We start from the raw sequence: 10416 nt of genomic DNA on the forward strand, positions 1-10416 counted from the left end.
TTATGATTCCTTGGTATAGGGAACTCCTAAGAAGGAAGTCCTCCTTACCAAAGAAGATGGGCTCTGTTCTAGAAATAAATTCTTGGACAATAGACTGGGGACATTGAGAGGTTAAGGACTTACCTACATCATACAACTAATTGTGTCAGAGATTGGATTCCAACCAGGTCTTCCTTACCCTGAGGTCAGCCCTCTATCTACTAGTCTCTACAAGATACTACTATCTTGCTTATCTAGTATTCCCTTTCTAGAGAAATCTTGATTTTTCTGTCCATGGATTAAAAGCCTTACTTCTTTATTTCTTAAATTTCAACCATCCTACTTCTCCCCTCCCTCCCCCACCAAACTCACTGAACATCCCTTCTTTTTCCAAATAAGAAATCTGAAAGGGGCAAAGAATATGAAGCTAAAAGCATGGTTCCTGATAAGGAAGTCAGAAACTATGGGAAGGGGAAAAAAAAAACAATATTACTCAATTGACCTCAATTATTAAGGTAGGAGTATTCAAAGAAGCAAAAACTCAGGCAGGTTATGGAAGGGTGAGGAACAAAAAGCAAAATCAAGGTAAAGAGGGTTTATTTTTTAAGTTTTTTTTTAAACCTAACCCAAATGTATATATGAAAATAAGAATCCAGTGTTATAATTTTGTCAAGTATTCATTCCTGGGTTGGTGTTGGTGACTTATTCTTCCTGATTTAAGAGGGAGTAATATCTTTATTAAAGGGATGATTCTCTGAGAATGGAAGTTCAAGCACAAAATGCTAGGGAGAAAATGTTCTTTGATGGAATGCCATTCCTGCTTGCTCTCAACCCATACTATGCAAGTGACTGACTATTTTACCTACTGGTTGGCTTTGAGTGGAACAAGGGAAGCTGCCTATTGGCTAAGCATTTTGGTTATCAGTTAGCTCAAGTTTTTTGTTATCAATTCTCATAGTCTTGTGATGAAGAAAACCATCTACATCTAGAGAGAGGACTGTGGGAACTGAGTGTGGATCACAACAGAGCATTTTTACTCTTTTTGTCTGCTTGCATTTTGTTTTCTTTCTCATTTTTTCCCTTTTTGATCCGATTTTCTTGTGCAGCATAATTGTGGAAATACATATAGAAAAATTAGACATGTTTAATACATATTGAATTGTTTTGCCATTTGGGGAGGGGGTGTGGGGAAGGACGGGAAAATTTGGAACTCGTTTTTGCAAGAGTCAGTTCTGAAAAATTGACCATACATATGTTTTAAAAATAAAAAAAGCTGAAAAAAGTTTTTGGTTATTGTCTTTTGGACTTATAACCTAGAAACCATGATTCTAGGAAAGACAGTGATAGGTTGATGTCATTATGTCCCTTTCTGAAGACCCTGAGAAATCTTTGCTTATTTCTTACAATCTTTATCTTCCCCATCTTAATCAACCACACTTTACATGAATCATTTCTATAATATGTCCTTAGGCCAGTGTGAATTACAGGTCAGTTATCACTATCAGCTGGGCTCTTCAGCTTCCAACTGTGTAATACTATAGCCTTGTATTAGATTAGATTGTAACCTGTTGGCTTAAATCCACGGTACTGTGGGAACAATTACACTCAACACCTGGAGCTGCCTGGACTATTAATATAATGCTTTTAACACTATTAAAGTTGCTGATCTGTTATGGTCTCTGAGTTGGGGAGGGGCAGGTATTATCCCCATTTAACAGATGAGAAAAGTGAGGTACTTTATATGTTTATAGTTTAGACTATTAATTCGCCCAAGGCAGAATTATATATTATAGGTCTGTTCCTATATAGGGAGAGACCTGTAATTATTTTTTTAAATTAAAGCCTTTTATTTTCAAAATGTATACGTGCATAATTTTGACGTTCACCCCTATAAAACCCTGTGTTTTAATTTTTTCCCCTCCCTTCTACCCCTCCTCCAGTTGACAAGTGATTCAATATATGTTAAACATGGGCAATTCCTCTATATATATTTCCACAAATTTCATGCTGCACAAGAAAAATCAGATCCAAAAGGAAAAAAAATGCAAAAGAAAATAAAATGCCAGCAAACCACAACAAAAAAATTGAAAACGCTATGTTATGATCCACACTCAGTTCCCGCAGTTCTCTCTCTGGGTGCAGTTGGCTCTCTTCATCACAAGACCATTGGAACTAGTCTGAATCACCTCATTGTTGATGAGAGACATCAAACCTGTATTTTCATAGATAGGATGAACTCCTCTTGTGAGGAAACTCCTAGGGAGCATCTTCTCTGCAGTTTGTAATCTCAGAAAATGATCATGGGGGTCCTCAAACTTTTTAAATTGGGGGCCAGTTCACTGTCCCTCAGACTGTTGGAGGGCCGGACTATAGTAAAAACAAAAACTTTGTTTTGTGGGCCTTTAAATAAAGAAACTTTAGAGCCCTGGGTGAGGGGGATAAACGTCCTCAGCTGCTGCATCTGGCCTGCGGCCATAGTTTGAGGACCCCTGAATGGAGAAGTCACCCAGCTAACTGTGTCAGAGGCTGGACTTGAATCCTCCTAGTTTTGAGGCTGTTCTCTCTCCCCTGGGCAGTATTGTCTCTCATACACAAAGGATTCTAAGCTGCTCTCATCATTAGGGCTAGGAATGCCTCATTGCCCCCAGCCTGGGACTTTGCACCTAGAAAGCGCTCACATTCTTCACCATCTCCTGCAATTGGGGGAAAGCCTCAGGAGTTCAGTGAGTGCTCGGCGTGCCACCGGGGCCTGGAGCGCGACGCTCCTCCCCAGCAGCCTCATTAGGCTCCGAGGCAGGGGCTGGATGTCACTCAGGTCCAGTTCAGGACAGGGTACCTTAGCCGGAAGACTTAGCTGTGTTTTCCCAGGCCAGGGTCCCGAGACCCTTACAGGTAAGGGAGAGGCAGTGGTGAGGGATAATGATTTGTTAGAAAACGCTTTTCCAGAAGAGTAGCCCGCCCACAGTAACCAAACCTGACCTGACTTCTAGCAGGGACCCCGTAAAATGCCAACCATCCAGATGTCAAAGGTGAGAAAGTCCACTTTGAGTCTTGCAGATAAACACGCGGGCCGCAGCCGGGTCTGTGTTTCCTTCCCTTTTGTAACTTCTAAATGGTTCTTTTGGATAGGGGGAAAAAAGGTCCTTTAGATGAAACAAAGGGTTCAGATTTTCTTTGATACAAAGCCATCTGCTCTAATGGGCCGCGGGTCTGCAAGGCGTCTCCTTCGGTTACGGGTTTTGGATGTGTCTCTTAAAACCTACCTCCCAGAGCTTTTTTTTTTTTTTTTCCTTCAGCTCCACATTATTTGTACAAAGAACAATGCAGAGCTCACGCTGCGGATAATCTATGTAGCTACAGTTTGATCCATTAGTCACACCCTCAGTATCACCTCAGCATCGCTTCTGACCTCCTGGCCTCCTGTCTCTATACACTCACATTCAATCCAAGGCAATTTTGCCAGCATTAAAGGAGGCAGCCGTCACTTTTTCCTTCTAAAGACACAGGTCTGATGGGGTCACTCCTTTGCTCAAAAACATTTAGTGACTCCCTATTGTTTATAAGATAGAATGTATATTACTTGGCCTGGAACTTAGGTCCCTCCTCAGTCAGGCTCCTATTTAACTTTTATGACCTCATATTATGTTCATCTTCTTCATATATTCATACCTTTCTAGTTTTTTTCCCTCCATTATAGACAAACTCTACTAGCAGTGTGTCTCTTAAATATGTCTTCCTCTCTCCTGCCTCCATGTCTCCATGTCCACTGCCCATGAGTCTAGAATATACCTCCGCTATCCTGTATTGAGATATTTCTTTCTTCAAGAATTAGCTCAAGTACTACCTTCCCCATAAAGCCTTAGCTGATAACTTCAGCTGACCATGATTTCTCCTTTCTCAAATATTGTTAGAACATTTTTTTCCTGGATTACTACTTTGCCCTTGATCTGAAGTTAAGAAAACCTGAGTTTAAAATCCATCTTCAGACATTTACTAATTGGGTGATTCTGGATAAGTTACTTAAACTCTGTTTCCTTAGCTGTAAAATAGGGATAACAAGAGCATCTATTTCCCAAAGTTGTTGTGAGGACTAAATGAGATAATATTTGTAAAGCATTTAGCCCTTGCCTGGTCCATAGTGAGCACTTAATAAATATTTGTTTTCTTCCTTCCCTTCCGTCACATTCTGCTTTGATTTATATTGATTTGTAAGTTTTATTGGCCCTAATAGATTTTTATATCCCATCAAGACAAGGGAAACATAATTTTTTATTCTTGTCTTTTCAGCATCTTGCTCAATGGCCTGTGCATAGAATTTAATTTGATTCAACAAACATTTATTCACTTGTGCCTTGTAAAGAGGAGTCGCTGAGAAGTCATCTCTTTTCATGTTAAATTCAGATTCTTTTAAGCTATTATTCAGAATATCATAAAGTTATAAAATGCTAGAGCTGATAGGAAACAGAGATCACCCAATCCAGTCCTTTCATTTTACAGATAAGGCAACTGAGGCCCAGAGACAGGAAGTACTTGATCAAGGTCATCCAATTAGTTAGTGGCAAAGCACTGATCAAAGTGTAAAATATTGTTGTTCAATCATTTTCAGTCCTCTCTAACTCTTCATGGCCTCATATGGGGTTTTCTTGGCAAAGATGCTGGAGTAGCTTGTCATTTCCTTCTGCAGTTTATTTTTCAGATGAGGAAACTGAGGCACATAGGGTTAAGTGACTTGCCCAAGGTCACACAACTAGGAAACATCTGAAGTCAAATCTGAACTCACAAACATGAGTCTTCCTGACTCTACTCTAGAGTCTGTCTTCCTGGCTGCTCCTTCTAACTTTTAAACTATGGGTCCCATTTCCTATGGGAAGAAAAAGGAAACGAGATCCAAAAGCCTCACAAAATCCCCAGAAAACCTAATAAAATGGGAGACTCAAGGAAAGGGATTGGAAGCATGTCAACATGGGTACAAGGAAGTGAACTATTTTAAATCATTGTCATCTAATCACTCATTAGCCAAATCTCAATGTTAATTATTCATAATAATTAACAGTGCTACGTTAGGATTTACTCAAAAATCTCATTAACACTAGGATTTACCAAGTATTATCGCCATCAAAATCTTCAAAGATAGTGGTAGTATTATTATTTTCTAATTTTGCAGATGATGAAACGGGTTCAGAGAGTAAAATCATATACTTAATTTATAGCACAGAACCATTAGAATCAGGACTTCTGACTTTGGATCCATTATTCCTTCTGTTATTTCATACTCTCACTTTCTGGGGGAGAGAGAGTATGAATCATTGAAATCCATAACTAATCGACAGATCTGATTTTAGCCAATAGTGTTTAACCTTCTCACCAGTTCATACCTTCTACTCCTGTACCTTTTCTCAGAACTGCTCACCAGTAGAATAATTGGTTGGATTGATTTTCAACTTCTTTTATAGGCTATGCCTATTGGGAAAGATGGAGTGAAGGAGAAGGAACCAATTTTAAAAAATACAGCCAATCCATCATCAAATGCTATCAATTTCTTCTTCAACACTTCTCATATCTTTTCCTTCTTCTCTATTCTTACAGTCATGACCCATGACTCCTCAGCTCCTTGTATTTGCATTATTAGAAAAAAAAAACCCTCCAAAAAACTTTTTGACTAAATTTTATGACTTTCCCTTTCTAATATAACCTACACCCTGTTAGATTCCTCATCCCCAAACACAACTTTTATCACATTCTTCTTTCCTTGTTTAGAAAGTTAAAATTTTTTCTGATCATCTAGCATTGTAAATTCCAATTCCTTCACCTAGATTTCAAGCCACCTTCCTCCCCCCAGCGGGGGGAGGTTTTATATAAATTGTTTCCAATGCTTCTGCTATACAAACTCTTCATTCCCACCTGGCAGATCTCTTCACCGACATGATAAATCCTCTCCTACTTCTATTCATTTCTCTATCATCTTAAAAACTGAATAAACCATCCTGTCATTGTCTATTTTCTCATCTAAATCCTCCCTGTCTTTCTGCTCCCAAACCAACTTCTGTATCTTCTACAAGAAAAAGAAAATATCCACTCCCTTCTAGGGATATAGGAGTTGCTCATTGTCATCCACAGCAGTTTCTCAAGTCTCTGCATTTTCAGAGTTGGAAAAGACCTCAATGATCATATATTCTGATCCCAAGGTGAAATATGAATTTCCTCCCTACCCAATATGCTTAATAGATGGTCATCTCACATCTGTCTAAAGACTTCTTACATCAGGGAACTCCTTTCTTCCCAAGGCAGACATTTGTACTTTTGGATTGCGCTTACAGTTGTAGAAAAGTTTGTGGTACTGCTTTAAAGTCGGGACCACTCTTTTCAAAGCTCACCAGTGGTTTTATATTACCCCTTTCTCCTCAATTAGATTATCAACTCTTTAAGAGTGGTGACTTCTCCTTCTCTTATATTTTCTCACAGTACCCACAAAAGTGAAGGACCATAAAAGTATTGGATCTCAGTCTTCTGACATGGAGGCCAATACTCCCATTATGCTCTGCTATCACATTTTCTAGGAGAGAAAATATATCAATTATTGAAATTAACAAATCATTTATAGATCTATTTTAGGCAGTAGTCAAAGGACTCCTTTAAAATTAAATGTTGTCCAATTTAAGGTAGTAAAGTAGGAGGAACATGAGAGAAACAAGAAATTAGTCTTGGAGATGACTTTAGAAATTATCTGGTCCAACTATTTATATTATAGATGGGGAAACTGAGACCAGAAAATTGAACTGAATTGTTTGAGGTTATATAACAATTAGGGACAGGTTTGGGAGTAGAACCAGACTCCCCGAATCCCTAATCCAGTTCTTTCTATTAGATCATGATATATACATACAGTGATAAGAATGTGATATCCACTTAAAATCTTGCAAACCAATGATGGATGTGGAGACCACTTTTAACAAATCCTTAGGATAGAAGGAATAAGCTAAATGATCCTCAGAGCCTGTCTAGATTAAGGCGAGAGGAAGATAGGAAGGAGGGGCACATAAGTGCCCCCTTATGGTAAAGATAACATTTAGTTCAAGAAGAGCTTGGGCATTTGGGGGGCTCCTAAGAATTTAAAGAACACTAGAAGAAATCCAGGGGCATCTTCGTCCCCTTGAAGCACTCACTCAGATCCATCATCCCATGAGACATCCCAGTGAGCCAGAAAGTGCTGGACAGGGGTCAGAAGACCTGGATTCTAATCTCAGTTCTGCCATTAGCTAACTGTGAGACTTTGGACGAATGCCTCTACTACTCTGGGCCTCATTCCCTCCTTTGTAGAATAATAATAACAACACTAATAATAATTGACTAATAATCATATAGAGCTTACTACATGTCAAGCACTTTACAAATATCTGATTCTCAATTTTTGCAGGGGAGAAAAATGGTCTTGGGGCAAATGACTTACCTGGGGTCTCATAGCTAGGAAATGTCTGAGGCTGAATTAACTCAGGTCTTCCTGACTCTAGGCTTGGTGCTCTATTCTTTGCACAACATAGCTGCCTCAGGAAAAGGATTTGATTTGATGAGCTCTTAAGTTCTCATGCAGTTCTCAAATTCTGTGGTATGTGGTTCTCCTTGAAGTTGTTTGCAAGTCCCCAAAGCCCAAGATTTCTTTGAATGCATCTCAGGGAAAAAGGGTTAACAGGAAGAAACAAACCTTTCTTCTTCCAAAGCTGGTGAGTTGGAGTGTCCTGGCAGGAGATGGGTTCCTTTTCTCTCTTGAGACCCTGTTCTTGGGTTCCCTTTAGCAAGAAACCACCAGATCATTGGGGTATCAAGAGAGCCCTTCCCCTTGATGAGGGTGCTCCTTCCAGCGGTTTCCAGATTTCTCCCTAGATTTTCATTCCCTTGCCCCTGAATCACTTTATTTCATTCTCCTTAGTAACTTAAAAGTCTCCTTGCATCCTCTAAATTCACTTATGGAGCATCCCTGCCAATGGATGTGGGGTACCAAAGAGAAGGGGAAGGAAGGAGAAAGGGGATGGAGAAAGAGGAGGGGAAATGTTCTCTTTGCAATTCACCAGCTTGCTATTATTTCTCTCTCTCTTTCTAGCCTTTCTGTCAAGTGATAATTTCCTAAACTCCCCTGGCACAGTAGACTTTTGTTACCATGGTCTCCCCATTGGTGTAATTTGCTAGGTAAACAGATTTTCTTAAAGGGGTAGTGCCCTTGACTGTGCCATTTCCTGCTGGTACATTATATCCTGGCGGCTCTCTTTGCTGGCAAAGGGTTTTGGGATGATTCTGGTCCTAGTAATTGCCTTGAAGGCAATTATCTAAATGTCCCTCTTCTCCCCTTCCACCTCAGGAGGGGATCAATATCCAACCTTAATAATCTCCTTTAATTTGTTTCCCCTTCCTGTCTCCAGTGGAAGTTTCTAACCAGTCCTATCCCTAAGGTGCATCTAGTGCTGTGGAAAATTTCAGCCCTCTTCTTTTTCTGACTACTGCTATCACTTACTAAAGAGAGCTGTCCAGGATACTGAACTCCTGAATCTTTGTAAAGGAGGCTTTCACCATTGGCTCCTGAGGGGCATCTAGGTCTCGTGCCTCAGGAAAGTGTCCCAGAGATCTTTATATTAGGGAAGTTCATCCTCCCAGCTCCCCAAAGGCTACGGACTTTGAGGTGAGGCCCCAATCTAAACAAACTTTGTTTGGCTTCCTGGGCTCTACGGGGCCACGCATCAGCTGCCTGGGGCCTGGGAACGTGGCAATAATCGGGAACAGAGCAGCCCACCAGGTTTGAAGACGTGGCATTAGATACACCTGAGCAGGCAACCTCTGAGCTAACGCTCAGGTCCCTTCCACCACTTCACTAGTTCGTGTGGAATTACTGAAAAGAGGGAGCTGGGTATGGGGGACATTCCATGGAAAGAAAGAAAAATAAACAAAGTGGAAGGACTTAATCTGAGGAAAGTAGGAGAACTGTGTTTTGTGTTGGTCCAGCTTTCTTAAGGCAGTGGCAAAGGTAGCAGTTTCTTCTATGTCACTTATTCTAGATCTGAAATCATTTTCCAGGGGCTCTGAGATCCAGGGGCATCCTAATCCACTTGAAGCCTTTAGCAGTCACTCAGATCCACCATCCTATGAGACATCACAGGGAGCCACCTAGTTACCTTCCAGTTCACAAAAGTACCCTGCTCCTTTTAGCTGTGATCCTTCCTTCTGCCTTTGCTACCATTTTCCAACTGGATTCAGCTTTCTTCACCCTATTCTGACACCTGAGGCAATGCCCTCATTCTAAATCACTTCTGGAGCCTTACTTGGCAATAGAGTTGGGCCATTTTCCCAGTTGCCTTTTAACTGATCCATTCACACTCAGTAGGGACTCTGGGAAGCCACTTGGGAAGGCACTTAAGCCTTTTGAAGAGGTCAGAAGTAATTACCAGAAAAGTAATCTAGAGAGTTTCAAAGGGTTAAAGGATTCTCTTCCCAGACTGAAGAGAACAGGGTTGCTACTAGATATAAAATATGCAGGCCTGGTCAGTGGAAAGTTGAGCAGGAAAGAGTAGAAGATGGTCTGAATCCCTTCTCCAGAAGGCTCTGAAAACTTTTGTGCTCAAATGAGAGGTTTTGATCCCAGGAATATTAAATTCTTTACTCCTGAAATCTTGTAGTGAACAGAGTCAGAAAGACCTAAGGTATTTCCTCAGATACCTACTAGTTTGTATGACTATGAGGAAATCATTTTTCTGAGACTTTCTTCATCTATAAAATGGGGATAATACTACTCACCAAATCTTCCCTACAGGCTTGTGGTAAGGCTTAAATAAACTAATGTTTTAATAATAAATAAATAAACTTAAATAAAGTATTGAACACTTTGCCAACTTAAAGTATTATATGAAATGACATTTGAATTTTAAATAGAACCTTGAGATTTCCGTGTTGGAAGGGACTTTAGAGATCTTATCTAAGTCCCTTATCTCAAAGATGAAGACATTGTGGAGATCAGAGGTGAAATGATTTGTCCAAGTTTATACAAGTCACAGCTGGCAGAGAGGGGATGCAAACCGATTCTCCTAGGTTTAGATCCAATATTCTTTCTATTTCTGTGCACCTGCTTCAGCACCATTTTATCTGACATCTCTTAAGACCTACCCAAACACTGTACTCTCCTCTTCAGCTAAACCCTCTAAACTTGTAGGAGGTGCCTCCTTTTGCTGAATACTAGAACTTCTACATGGGGCTGATTATGAAAAGGTAAAATACAGTGGAGACAGTGTGGGTCAGACTCTCTTTTGCTTCTTTTCATGGACATAAATACTTCCAAGGATCCTTTGCACTGGATAAGTACTGAGGAGGGACATTTTCCTGGGAGAACTTATTTTGAAGTTACTAAGAAGGAGATGGCTTTTTTGAACTTTTCCCCTTCAGGGCCTTTTTTGGGAGACA

General features: G+C 40.2%; 1 long non-coding RNA gene across 1 annotated transcript in view; it reads left to right on the forward strand.

The window, feature by feature from the left end:
- Window positions 1–10416, forward strand: part of LOC127543544 (uncharacterized) — a 173656-nt gene that overhangs the window by 40926 nt on the left and 122314 nt on the right. The gene's annotated exons all lie outside the window — the stretch shown is intronic.

Source organism: Antechinus flavipes, chromosome 1 (assembly GCF_016432865.1).
Source record: "Antechinus flavipes isolate AdamAnt ecotype Samford, QLD, Australia chromosome 1, AdamAnt_v2, whole genome shotgun sequence".
Taxonomy (NCBI): domain Eukaryota; kingdom Metazoa; phylum Chordata; class Mammalia; order Dasyuromorphia; family Dasyuridae; genus Antechinus; species Antechinus flavipes.